Source organism: Prinia subflava, chromosome 5, assembly GCF_021018805.1.
Source record: "Prinia subflava isolate CZ2003 ecotype Zambia chromosome 5, Cam_Psub_1.2, whole genome shotgun sequence".
Classification (NCBI taxonomy): Eukaryota; Metazoa; Chordata; class Aves; order Passeriformes; family Cisticolidae; genus Prinia; species Prinia subflava.
In genome coordinates this window covers 23179600-23193645 of record NC_086251.1, presented here as the reverse complement: position 1 = coordinate 23193645, position 14046 = coordinate 23179600, and the positions used below count along the sequence as shown (strand labels likewise).

General features: G+C 44.5%; 1 protein-coding gene across 4 annotated transcripts in view; it reads right to left on the bottom strand.

Moving 5' to 3' along the window:
* TSPAN18 (tetraspanin 18) overlaps positions 1-7109 on the bottom strand; it is a 120785-nt gene extending 113676 nt beyond the window's left edge. For 2 of the 4 annotated variants that reach the window (XM_063398367.1, XM_063398370.1), the window contains exon 1: positions 6933-7109. The gene's annotated coding sequence lies outside the window, so the exon portion shown is untranslated. Of the gene's footprint in view, positions 1-5359; positions 5436-6304; positions 6325-6932 lie in introns of those variants that run through there. The other 2 variants (XM_063398369.1, XM_063398368.1) reach the window with 2 other exon arrangements.
* Between the last annotated feature and the right edge of the window lie 6937 nt (positions 7110-14046).

Genomic DNA, 14046 nt, shown 5'->3' with positions numbered 1-14046 from the left:
GTCAGCAGTTCAGAAGTACATCATATCCAAAGTTCACCCCTCTCAATAACATTCTGACACATTCAATCCTTTATTTGCTATTATTTCTCATACATGTCCACATTGTACCCACCACAATACTATCACCATTAAGCTCCATCAATTTTTATCAGCAAGACTGACATTAAAACACATTCTGATTTCAAATTACTACAGAAATAAACACATCAACAACAGTGACAGTGACTCCCATTCCAAAATCCACTGAGTTTCCATTCAGCAGAAATCCCATTATCTCATTTATGCTGACAACAGGTTTTGAGGACTTCATCTGAAAGCTGCCCACAGGTCCCAAAGACTTCCATAGGAAACAGGTTCTCAGCAGGCCTGGGAAAGCAGTCCAGTACAGGCACGAGCTCCCTTCTTCATGAGAAGATCTGGTTTATTTTCACTCCACAAGAAAATGAGATGTGCCATCAAGTGAGCCAAGAACAAACTCTATCATTGCTTTCCCAGCATAGAGTGTTCCAGTTCAGTGCCCTGTGAGGTACGTGTCTTGGGAACAGGCAAACTGCCAGTCAGTTCATTTAGACCATTTTTCCTGAAGAAGTGTAGACACCATAATTTAGTGCAATATTTATTACTCTAGAACTCTCTCCTCATAGACTGTCTTACATTGAGCTTTCTGTAAAGAGTAAATATAGTAACTGTTTCCATAATAATGTTAAAAATACTCCAACAAATTAAATTCAACAGATGAAACAGGGCCATAAATACGTACGTCTAGCAACATGACCAAAATCACCCTTCTTCAAACTGGGCATTGGGCCATGAAAAGAAAGCTGCTAGCATTACAATTTCAGTGTTGAGCCTTAGGAGCAGCACAGAGCTGCAGAAACAGTAATCATGCACAATATACCTAACCCTAGCTGCAGCCAGGGCCTCTGAGCTCCTGAGTCCCTGCCAAGCTGTGCCACTGACCCACACTCAACAAGTCACCATACGGTCTCACACCCCTTTCCTTTCATCTGTCTTGTGGGCTTTCCAGACATCTGGGATGGCATAAGATGTATTTAAAGCTGTTTACAACTCAAGTGAGAAGTCTGAGAAAATATAAGAGCTCTCATTATCTCTGCTGTACTACATGACTTTTCACATTAGCAGTTTGGCTTAGTTCAACTTCCTTGGAATAAACAATCACTATAAGGTTTTTCCTGACAGTAACACCACAGCAACAGGAGTAAAGAGGGTACTGGTTATGCTGTTTCCAGAAGGCTAATCAGGGCAAACTCCAGATCACACCACAGATGGCCCAACAAAGTCCTTCTCTAACATGGCCACGCATCAACTAAATGAGGGCAAGAAAGGCAGGAAAAGAGATGAACTAAACATGGTCGATCAGAAGCTCAGCTACCAAGCAAACTCAGACCTAAGCCCTAACTCATATAATAATGCAGCCCTTTGATAGCCAAGTAATATCACGCACACACATGAGATTCAATTTCAGCACTATTTATTTCATCAAAAGCATCCTCTCTTTCTGCCTGAAGTGATAGACCGGTCTAAAAAATTGGAACTCCATTTGAGTTTAAAAATTGATTCTTCTACGGTGATTTTAAATTTATTTTTCAAGGAACAGGAAACTTCCATTTTAGATCAGGTTTATTTAGTAAATGCATAGCAAAGGGGAGACTCTGATAGCAATAAATAAATAAATAAAGCCCAAAACACAAGAACTCCCAGAGACTTATCAGTCATTGGAGTCCTTGTAGGAAGGACTACACAGTCAGGAAGATTCCTGTGCAGATTCCTGTCCTTACTAAAAACCTGTGACAGTCAAAACCCCACTTCCAACATCTCTGAGGACAATGACAAGATACTGGTTATGATTTTCTTTTAAATAAATTGGTGGGGATAAATTGACACCACTTGACTACTCTCAATTGCCATGCAATATTTGCTGCATATCTGAAAAGAAGCATTCAGATGAGGCTCTCGGTCATCCAGAGCTTCCTGTATCAATCCACCTGCAGAGGTAATTCAAATCCAAAACACCCTACACATAAACAACTCACCAGGATGGTGAGACTCTGCCTCTTGCTCTGAGAAAGACCAGTGAAGAACAGACCTCTGGTAAAGAACAGAATGTGGCAGAGGTGCAGAAGCAAATCTCATTGTAACAGCAAAACATCTTTACCATAACTTGTTTCTTTAAATTTTATCTGTGCAAAAATAAATAAAAACATGCTGACAAACTGGTTTAGCAGATGGTGTGGTTATCAGAAAAAGATCAACGCACTGCCTTCCTATAGCCACTTCTTTCAGTCTCAGAAAATTTATATTAAATTAGCCCATGATAGATCTTTACCAATGCAGAAATGATAAACAGCAAAGCAGCTGTTAAATGCTCCAAGACAAGAGATTGGGTAGGGAGGAGACCCAATGACTGTTTGATGGGCACTGAATTCCCCTGAATCCCCTGAAACTATTCGATGGGTTAACTCATTCGCCAGTTTGGAAGCTCAGGATTGACTGAAAGAACAATGAAAAGAAAATAAGAAATGTATGTATAGGGGAAGGAATGGACACAAAAAGAATGCTGAACTGTCTAATCATGAGCTAAGGTAGGACCAAATGCAACCTGGCTGCAATATCAGTTACCAGTGAGGCAGCAGTGACCATCAGAAAGCTAAGCTCTGGCCATCTGGAATACATCCTCATACAAAATACAATTAAAGTCCAATCATCTTCCCAGTGCTGAGAAGTGGATAGTGTGAAGGGAAGGGAGAAAACAAAACAAGAAAGTTTTAGAAGGAATAAGCAGCATGAGAAAGAGTGGAGTTGTCTGTAGTGATTTTTCTGTGCAACTATTTTCTTCCTTCATTTGCCTCTTCCAATTAAAATTAATAATTATTTCCAGGGGAAAAAAATAAAAAGAAAAAAAGAGAACACATAAGAAACAGCTCAAAAGGGAATTAGCACTTTCAGATCTGAAACAGCTCATTTCTATGCATCTTGAGGGAGAAACTCACAGGCTTTGTCCTCTCATGCAAATACAGTGCTTGGTTTTGAGTCATTATTTTAAAGTGACAACTAAAGACCACCCTGTCCCAAAACAAGTTACTTTTCAACTCTCACTGTACCACTTGTGGGGTTTTTTTCCCCCATAAAACCAAGAAAATTGATATATTTTATTGCTAAATCAGTTTAAATTAAACAAATAAACAAATCATACTGAAATTAGTCAAAAATTATTGAGAAAGTAAAACAGAGATTGTCTTGCAATAGTATTTCCAGACAAGGACTGCTTCAGCAGCCTCATAGGGTTAGCAAGGAGTGTAGATATCCATCTGTTTTAATTATAACTCCCAAACAGACCTCAGACCTACTACCACCTCATGCAATGACTCATCTTCAAGATGTCAAGAACGATGCACTACCTCAGGAAACTCTCTAAATACAACTTGGACCACCATCTGCTTTTTTAGATACCTTAGGCCCCTTAGGCCTCAATTTTGTAGCATCTGAACTTTTCAAGTCCTTCCTCTCCTCTAAGACCTACAGGCCCATAAATCCAGTAGCTCTGTCCCCAGAGCAGTTGTGCCTGTTTTCCTGCAGCCTGGTGAGAACAGACAGGACTCAAGATAATTAAATAAAAACACAGGAACTTCATTATTTATTTTAAAGGAAAATGTGTTTTCTAGGAAGAAAGTCCTTTAGTTGGGCAAATCTGTAAGCTGTTTATCAGCTTAAACTCATTATCTGTCCATATGGTCTTAGCACTGTGGTTTAAAAAAAAATGGGCATGCACTAGCTGATGAAATGTCATCTGCCCTTATGCCAGAAACTACTATTTTTTTCATTGACATCAAATTAGGATCCTTGCCACAAGTGAAGGGCGACCATAAGCATAGTCATAATATTTTAATTGTGAAAGGATCTTACAGAAGGCAGCAAGGAGGGCAGGGGCAGTGCAAGAAAACCCATTCAGAAAAACACAAAGTCATTTCATTCACATTTTACCTCTGCTCTAATTCTTTTTCTTTGTGGAGGTGGGGTGGAAAGAGAACAACCCAACTTTTTTTTTTTCTTTTTTTTAAAAAAAAAAAAAAAAAGGGCAAGGGAATGAGATGCTAAAGCCAATAAACACACATCAAAGCATGAGATGGCTCTGCTTCAACTGCCTACAATATTCAACCTGGGATAGATTAAGGCAAGACAAAAGGTGCTATGAGGGAAAATACTGCCCGTACAGCAGTGCAGACCATCTCCCTCACTTACCCGGCCCTAATAGTGAGGCCCCAGCCAGCTCTGCTGCACCGAAAGAGGCAAGGGCACATGATAGGCCCAGCTTTGTAGAAACCCGAATTTGTCCCCCGTGGTCTGCTGTTGTGATTTGAAGCCCTCCCCACTCCCCCGCTGAGTCGCTGCAGAGAAGCAGGAGCTGGGTTTATTGATTCTGTGAGTCACAATTAGCCGTGGGACACACGACCAAAGGTTTAGCACAGGACATTAAACCTGACTGAGCTGTCAACTCAGTTATTCCAAGGAGAGAGAAACAAATTGAAGTCACAGTAACAGATGTTTCTCATGTTTTATGAACTGCAATATTATTACTAGTTACAGACGCAGTTTCTGCCTTTTAAAACAGACCTGCAATGCTGTGCGTGTGAAATTATTTGAACTAACACACAGACAACTTGGCAAAGCACTTACAGGCAGCATTTTCATACTCGTACAATGGTTACTGGTTCCCCTTCGCCCAGCCCCACCCTGAGAAGTATAATACGTGTTAAAGCAGCCAAAAATGAAATCATGCCAGGAGAGAGTCCTTCATTGCCATCATCTGTGACAAGGATGCAAACGCTCTAACCCTTCTCCTCTTTTGTGAAAAACACATTCAGCCTCCTCTCGGCTTCCACTGTGGGGAAATTAAGTTGTAGGGATCGTTCTGAGTTTTGAGGTAGCCTGGAAACTGAAGACTGGTGTTCTTCCCAGGATGCCTCCTCCTTACACCTCAGGGGCAATAAAGGGATTTCCCCATAATTTACAAAGGGAATCTGCAGCACCCTGTGAGCGCACACCATCCCCAAGCCCATTCCGCTTCCCCGAGCCGAGGAGCGAGCGGAGGGGCAGCCGGCGCTCCGCCACTGGCACGGCACGGCACGGCGAGAAAGCCCTCTCGTGGAAAACACCAGCATCACCCACCCAGCCCTCCCCTCGGAGCCGCCGCCGATCCCCGGCTCGCACCGCGGCCCCGCTCCCGCAGGCTGCGGGCTGCAATCTGGCCCTTCCCCGGGGAGTCACCCCCGTTCACCTGCAATCTCACGGGGTCAAACACACAGCGAGGCGAGCTGAGTGATTTGTGGCACAGGTCTACCTTGCAGAAAGGGCGGAAAATTTGTGTGGATTTTGCTGGAGTCTGCAACATCTCAGAGAAGTTAGAGCTCTTCCTTTCTCCTCACCCCGCTACCCTTGAATTCGTGGCAACTGTATCACATGGTATTTCGGCTTGCGCCAACAAAAGCTGTACCTCGGCCACAACAAATACAGCAACATTAACTGCCTTCCAAGGAGGGTCAAACATTCGAACCATTTTAACATACTATAAAATGCTTCAGTGAAAGCACATAATAAAGAAGCGCATCTGTACATCGTGCTACACAGTCGAATTTGAAAGATTCCCCCCAAATTATGAAAAAATTAAAGAATGTACTTATTTCTCGGGTTGACATCCCCACCGTTTGCTCTCAGTTTCTATACTTTCATGACGGAACAACTACTGCTCCTTACAAAAACCGCTGAGTGTTAAAATAAGCATTTCACTGGTAGAATCCATCAAACACTTACATACATCCTGACGAATTAAGGCAACTCTTTAACAACTCCAACTTTTTACCCACTAGCGAAAGTCCGAGGCGAGCCCATGGTCACAATTAGCATATACCCTGCCAGGCACACAACCATCTCCAGCACACCTCTGCCCGGCTTCGGTAGCCACTGGCTATTCAGTGAATTATGTGCCTAGAATCTATTAACTGTGTCCAAATTTGCTCGTATTATAGAAATACAAGCAGTAATCAGGCCGAGCTTACTCATTGCCAAGAGAAGAGCTAGAGAAAAAAAAATATTATCCAACATACTTCACAGAAAACCACGCAAGTACAGCACACACGAAAATGCTATTTACTCGCTCATTATAACCTTTAAATACAAAAGTTGTGATAAAACTTGAAGTGCCCAGTTCAGCTTACAAATCCCCCATGTGGTACCTCGCTAACATGTTGCTGCAGCTGTGAATCTCTATTAAAGAGCAGGCACTGACCCAGGGTAGCGGGACGGAAGATCAGCAAAATGTGAAAGAGAAAATTCCTCCCAGCCCGGGCTGAAGTAAAAAACACGGGTAACTGTCCCACCGTCCTCATCCGAATCTCAGGGGTGGTGGCACACCCCAGCATGCGACAGACGCGGCCGGGGCGCTCCGGGCACAGCCCCCGGGCTCCCCGGCTCCTCCGCCTGTCCTTACGCTAAGAGGGATCCCGGAGGCAGGGGTGTCAGGCCGGAGGCAGCAGAATACAGAGATACCGAGGACAGCCTCTGAGGCTCCCGGAGACGCTGCCGGAGCCCGACCCCGGAGGAGTGTTACCGGCGGGGCGAGTTCAGCTGGCCCGGGCAGCCGGGGCGCCCTCCCCCGGCTCCCGTGCCGGCGGTACTGGCGGGCGGGCTGGCTTCTCAGCCCCGCAAACTTGCACGCCCAGCACCCCGGGGAGTCACGGCGCTGCCGCGCATCCTCCCGCCCCCGAGGGAACAGCGCAGCGGCGGGGCAGGTAGCGAGCCGCCCCCGTGGGCACCCCGAGCGTCCCGGGCAGCGGCAGGGCGGCGGGCGCCGAGCCGAAGCGGCACCGCTGGGCAGGAGAGGCTGCGCGCCCGGCAGAGGGAACCCCTCCCGTTACCTGCGGCTCCCGCGGCGGCGGCTCCCGGGCACGCACCGGGCGGGCGGACCGAGGGCGGCGGCTCCCGGCGGCGCTGGGCTCCCACTGCCGAGCGCGCCCCGTGCCCGGCAGCCGCGGAGCGCCGGAGCCGCCAGCGCAGCCGGCTCCACCTCCCGGCCGTGCCCCCTCCTCCGCCCCCGCCCGGCCCGGCACGGCCCGGCCCCGGCCCGGCCCCGGCCCCTCCGGCTGGGCGCGCCTCTGCCCGCGCTCCGCCGCTCCCGCCTCGCCGCCCGTGCCTCTCGGCTGCCTTCTCCTTCGCCGGAAAACTTCCCGGGTGCCCTCGGCAGGAGCCGCCGAGGTGACTCGTCCCTGCCGTGCCGTGCCTGGGCCGTTCGGGGTGCGGGAATGGCAGCCCGGCAAGGGCGGCCCCGCGGCAGATGAACCTGGCACCTGAGAGAGAGCAGCCCCGAGCTGGCAGCACGCACGGCTGGGATGGAGAGCTGCCTACTGCCCGTCTGCAGGGTGTCCCCGGTAACATCCAATGGGCTCCTGATGCACCGGGGGGATCCTTGAGACGAAAAAGGAGGAGACCGGGGAGGTGGGAGAGGGGTCACTCGTTGACTGGTATCTCAGTGAGAGCTGCTGAAATGCCTTCGGAAATCTGCCGGAGAAACTTCAAAGGATCACACGGCGGGACTCGGAAGCCTTTCCAAAATCCACACCAAACCGAAGGAGAAGCCCATGTTTGCAGTATGGGAAAAGCCTAAGGAAATAAGACCTTTGCCACTGTGCTGTGTGTGTACCAGTAACTTCTGAGCCCGTTAAAAAATTTCATTATCATTTGACAGCTACAGATTCCACTAAAATAGATAACTGTGTAGAAGAGGGCATCTTTTTACTGCTATTGCACATAGAGCGACCATATTTCAAGTCCAACAGCATCTGACAAGGGAATCCACAAGGGGGTTCATTTCAATTATCCCCTAGGAAAACTACTCACCATTCCTAATACTTACAAAGTCCCTACTGGGTTGGAGCAAAAGAAACTGAAGAGAGTAAAAAGAGTGCAGAAGTAATGCCTTTACTTTCAGTAACAATCAATAGCTCAGGATTAGTAAATTAGACTTTAGTAAATTGGACATTACGCCCGCATATAACGACAGAGAAGCCAATCCTACAAAGACCAGATCATGCAAGTGATATGCAGATGTGTCCTGGTACTGATAAGTCCTGCTTATTTCATGATGCTTTGCAAGATGGGGGATGCAGATTTGGACCCTCAGAGCATAGTAGAAGAACAAGAGACAACAGGAATGTCTAACAGTGCAATGCAAAGGAAAAAAAGATGTGCCAGCGCCTCTGCATAATCTCTGCTAATGCCTCATATATCTGGTAATGAACAGTTACAAGGCTCCCCAGGTGCAGATATTTGTTGGCGTTGGCTTGCTTTTATTTCCTAATGTGAAATAAAAATAGGGAGATACACATAGAATTTAACAGTTATGGTCCCAAATCTATTTCTGTGTAATAGCAAAACTAGATTACACACAGACTGTATTTGAAGCGTATGTTTTGTTATAGTCTGTTGCTTAAGACAGGCAATCATTTCAGGGCCTGATATTTTCTTGTAATGTTTGGGCCCATGTTTTCCATTTCTGTTTTGCTATTCATTTATTTGTGTCACACAGCATGATCCTAGCTCTGCTTGGTCTTTGTGGCAGAGTAGGGGATTTCCATTTCTTTATTAGACACAGTTTGACACGAGGTAATAGCCTTGTTCCTTATTTGATTCCTTTGCAAAGGACTCAGAGTGCTATTTTCCAGGAGGCTGGCTTGTCATACCCCTTAAGCAGCAGATCATAGCTCTTTCAGGCAAAGATTACAGTTTTGCTCTACAGGCCTGCCCAGCTGGGTCCATTGGTCCTTCCCCTGCACCAGTCCCACACATGGACCCCTGCACTGTCCAGGACTGCTGCAGGACCCCACATGCCAAGCAGTTCTGCTGTAGCAGTGAATAAACCATGAAAGCGTGTGTGCATCTGTCTGGCTGCCCAACACTCACCCTTATTTCAGGGCCTAATGCACAGATCTCATGTGGAGGGTTTCCAGTAAACTGGCTTGGCTCAGTCCTGATGGAAACACCACCGCTTTAAACAGCCCCACATTCCACAGACAAGATCCTCTCCTCATCAGGGACACTCTTGGCATTTTTTCCAACAACTGCCAACCCTTTCCCCTCCAGTGACATCATTATTCTGATATTTTGGAAAAAAAAAATGCAGGGTGATGTATCCAAAGACTTGTGTGTGTTTTCTGTTTTCTATCCTGATTCTATGAAACTGTTTTGTAAATGAACAAGAGTCAACTATATGTGACCCCAGCTTTCAAATCTTCCACATGCTAGCATAGACACAATAGTGCTCTTACATGCTCAACTGTGCAATTTAAGGGGCCACTATTGAAAATTAGCTTCCCGAGTTCATAGCGCTTTCACCGTCATGAAGGAATTGCTTTGTGAATCCCAGCCAGCACTGAACTGAGTTTTGCATTTAAAGCTGAGGTTTACATTCTTTGTTATGTTTAAAGAATATAGTATATCCTCTGTGAACTCAAAGCATAATAACAACCTCGAATAAAGCCAATTTTATGATAGATCAACATGTGAGAGGGCTGTTTTACTAATTTTTTGATAAATCGGTTATTGAATTGAAATCAGAACAAGAAAAGAGTTCCATGGTTTAGCCCATAACACTAAAGCCACTTTCTCCCATTTCAGAAGTGCCTAGAGCTGCAGTCCCAAGGGACTGTCTGAAGTATGTCCCTCGAATATTACATCACATGTATCACAATCCAAATAGCCTCTCTGTTACACTTCTGATAGGCTTGAGTTTTCAGAAGCAAAAACGGCAATATTGGGAAACCGTGAGCAAATCATGGCAGGTTCCTCGTAGGTGTAACTGTACGGATTTTGAGATAAATTTCACTCCACAGAACACACCCATTACTTATGAACACTTTCTTGTCTGCCCTTCACCTCTCAGTTCTCAACTTCACAGTTTCCCTGTTCCTTCCTTCCCTTCCCTCCCCTCCCCAGCTTTTCTCCCGCTTCCTCTGCCTTCAGACTGCTCTCTTTCTTTTCCTGTTATTCTCTCTCAGTATTTCTACTAATGCCTTCCTCTATTTGCTGTGAAGGCAGATGAAGCAGGAATACAACCCCGATCCAGCTTGGCTGTGATTCCTAGAGCTGGACTGACACACAGCCCAGCTCATTGCCTAGACAGATGGGCAGAAGGAAACTCTCTGGCATCTGCATGCTGGAACCTGAATACCAGTCTATTTCCAGATAACCATTGCACATTCCAGGAGCAATCTGTGCTCAGTAGAAATCACACAGTGTTATTAACCCTGCCATGAGACTGAATGGCACTTCTGAGAGCACAAAACAAACAAGGTCTCAGCCACAAAGGGCTTAGGATGACAAACTGACTGCCTGAACCTGATCACCTGCTCCCAGATAAAGACAGCAAAGTAAGAGATCTTGTTTTCCCGAAATGTCAAGCACTTACAGTGCTGACTGAAGTTACACTGATCAGTATGTTCCCTCATCTGCTATCAGACTGCTTTTCCAGGGCCCCTCCATCAGGCTTGGGAAAACAGCATGAGGGGGCAGTTGATGTACTGGTAGCGAGAGGTCTGTTCAAGCTTCATTATTAAAATCATAATTAAAACCTTGCCAGTGTATTTTTCAACCCAGTTTTGCTTTCCCAGGCTCAGCTGGGAAAACTGAAGCTAAATTGTTTATGAGTTGGTTTCTTTGTCAATATCAGCATTTCCCAATCATTTTCATCCAAGCCACAGCTAACATTTTGGAGAAAAAAAATATCACAGACCCTCCCTTTGCCATGTTGTTTTTGTTTTTGTTTTTTAAATCAAGGACTAAGCTGCATTTTGAATATTCATTTACAGATTTATTTTTCCCAGCTTTGTTTTCATATTCACTTGATCACATGGTAACATACATGCAGGTTTTTCTGAAGTGAAAAAACATGTTTTGTCACTATTTCACACATCACCTCCTCATGTCTTTCTGACCAACAGACCACAAGATTGGAAGCAGGCTTCCAGGGCAAAGAGACATGCTTTTCTTAAGATCATCCAACCCATGAACAACACTTTATGCTCACTGAGATACTCAAATAGGTAGACATAATTTTCCTAAAAGCTTTCATGCTCACCTCCCTCTTTCCTTGTCTTTGAAGTTGTAAAATTACATAAAAGGAACTGGTAGCAGTGCCTAAATCCAAAACTGTAGCAGCAATGACTGAACAAACCCTTGGACTCTGACCAGAAAAATCTCGATTAAGAGAATTCTTTGTAATAATTTTAATATGTAGCACTGAAGGGATATTTTAAAGGCAAAATGAATATATTTAAGGTGACAGCCATTTCCACGGCTAACAGCAAATAAAGCTTTATATTACTGGGAAAAAACCAAACAAACAAACAAAAACCCCAAAACAAACAACCCCCAACCACAATAACAAACACCCCCCCCCCCCAACGAAACAACAACAAAAAAACCCCAAACAAAACCAAAAATTCAGAAAATATCCTGTCCCCTGTTGGCTTTTTTTCCCCCCAGAACTTTTCTAAAATGGAGATTAAACCAAAACATTGAGATTTCCAACTACGTATATTTTGAGAAAATTCTCAACATTCATATTTCCTCTGAAATGTGCAGCTGAGACTTTCCTGCACTCCTTGAAACCTTTATGGAAACTAACTCTGCTTCTCAGGCTTTTTAGTAATTTTCACTACGGAAGAAAAAGCAAGACGGAGATCCCCATTGTACCAGGAACCTGGCAGTTCCTTACATGTTTAAATATGACAAGAGAGACAAACACAGAGGAACAGACACCCCCAATTGCAAACAGGAAACTGAAGCAGGGAGAATGAATGCTGAACAAGTACTAGAGGTCTGTGTCAGCTCCAGGACATGAGCTAGGAGATCCTGGAGCACAGACAAATGCCTTACTCATCCAAATATCTATCCTCAAAGGTTTTGATTCTTCTTGGCATTTGCATCTCTCTTATAACACTAAGGGAGGAGGCTCTAATGCATTTTTAAAACTCCAGATGACACTAAAATTGTGAAGCTATTTTTATTCTCATAAGATTTTACAAAGCACCTTTCTCCCTTGAAAAAGGGAAAAAACAAGCATAGCTTCAAGGTTTACTGTTCCTTGAGATGTTCCAAATAAATAACACCTTATTGGACAGTTAAAGTTCTTCACAATTTTTCTGTCAAAAATGTGGTATGCTGTTCACAGGTACCTACAGAAAACAGCAGAAACTGCCAGGGGGGAGATGGAAGTGTTGAAAACTTCACTTCTGACAACAGTTAGATGGTCACCCTGCAATTTGTTTCAACACAGCCAGTTGTGTTGCCATAATGTGTTAAACATCTGCTAAAAACATATGGAATCCTCCTGGGGGGGTGTAAGTCGATGCCATTCATCAAACTATTTCACTGCTTCCCTTCTCCCCAAATGACTCCCTCCAGAGAGCCAACTGAAGAAAAAGATTCCAATGTCTATATGAAGAAAGGGATCCCCTAGCCAGAAAAGTGGTGATAGCTCCCCTTGGAACTGGGAGAAGGTCCTATCCGAGTAAATTCTGCTGAAGCACATGTAACGTGGTTAAGGAGAAAAATAAAAGAGCAGATCATCAGAACTCCAAATCCAGCATCCCCCTCCTTAGGTGACAGGAGGTAGCACAGAGTTCTGCAGCAAAACTAATCCCCATTCTGCAGAATTCAGTTTACGTGGGCACTACCAGGTTATCTGGGAGACTGCTGAAATAATGACCTTGGGCATAGAAAGACTTAATGTTTTTCCCAGTGTTATTACATTGAGAAAATGGAACTGTCCAATGCCTTAACACTGGGATGAATATTCATGGCTGTGTAAAATGATTTCAGGAAGGCTGTAAAATGCAACAACAGGATCAATGGCTTAGAGTGGTGACAGTCAATTTTCAAGGTGTGAAGGTTGCTGGACATCACACATGATCCCAGAATTTTCATGACTGAATTCAGTGCCTTAAGTGGGATGTAGCTTTCCAGAGCTGATCTCTAGTGACAAATGGAGATGACATATCCTAACAAGTGCACAAAGCAATGATTGGGTGGTGATGCTGCTATAACCTCATTGGGATAGCTGTTGAAAACTACACAGCTTTCTGTTGTTTCCTGAGGCTTCTGGTGTTTTTCTCAGATATGCTACTTTCTATAATAAAAGACAGTACTTCTCTGCAGAACTCTTTTCACTCGTCATTCACACCCCTTTCCAAGCATACACACAGTGAGGGCAGGAACAAAATTGCACTAGTTTTGCTTCTTTTTTCCTCTATGTCAAGAGTCCTTTTGTGCATTTGTGCTCTTCTGTCAACAAAAGGGAATTGGTAAGTGAACAGAGCAGCCATGCGGGGTATGGGAGCCGTGAAATCCCTGAATGCTGTACAGTGGGATTGAGGCTGCCTTGGTACTAGGGCAAGATTAGTAATTTTTAAAAATGTAGTCATAAAATTAATGGTCCTTGTGAACCCTTCACCAGGCACTAATTAATCAGCCTTCCGTTTTTACAAGTGAGAGCAAATGAATGCCAGGAATATGCAGTGGTTTTGCCAAGTGGGCAGTAGGATTAGATTTATTAGAATTTAGGGCTCCTAACCTGTGATCAAAACAGGATTGCACCTCTGTCAGTTACTTCAAATGTGAGTTTTCTTTATCTGAAAATGAAAATTTTTTAATTGGCTGGACACTCATTAGTCAGAACAATTGCTATACAAATAATGTTATTTTGCAGCTTAGAAATATGGGATTTTGTAGACCACCATGAAACACAGGTTGGAACTGTGTGAGTCACTTATCTGACTGATTCCTGCTATGAATGTTTTAAACAACATTGTGAGTTATTAGCTGCTGTTTCCTATCAGGAAGAGATAAACTGGGGATTTATTAAATGTTGGAGCAAATTTCACCCCTGGTTTTACTGGACTGATTTCAACGAAACAATGCCAAGGACACATTCTCTTAGCTAAGTAGCCCTTAGCCACCTAGTGCATTAAAGTTATT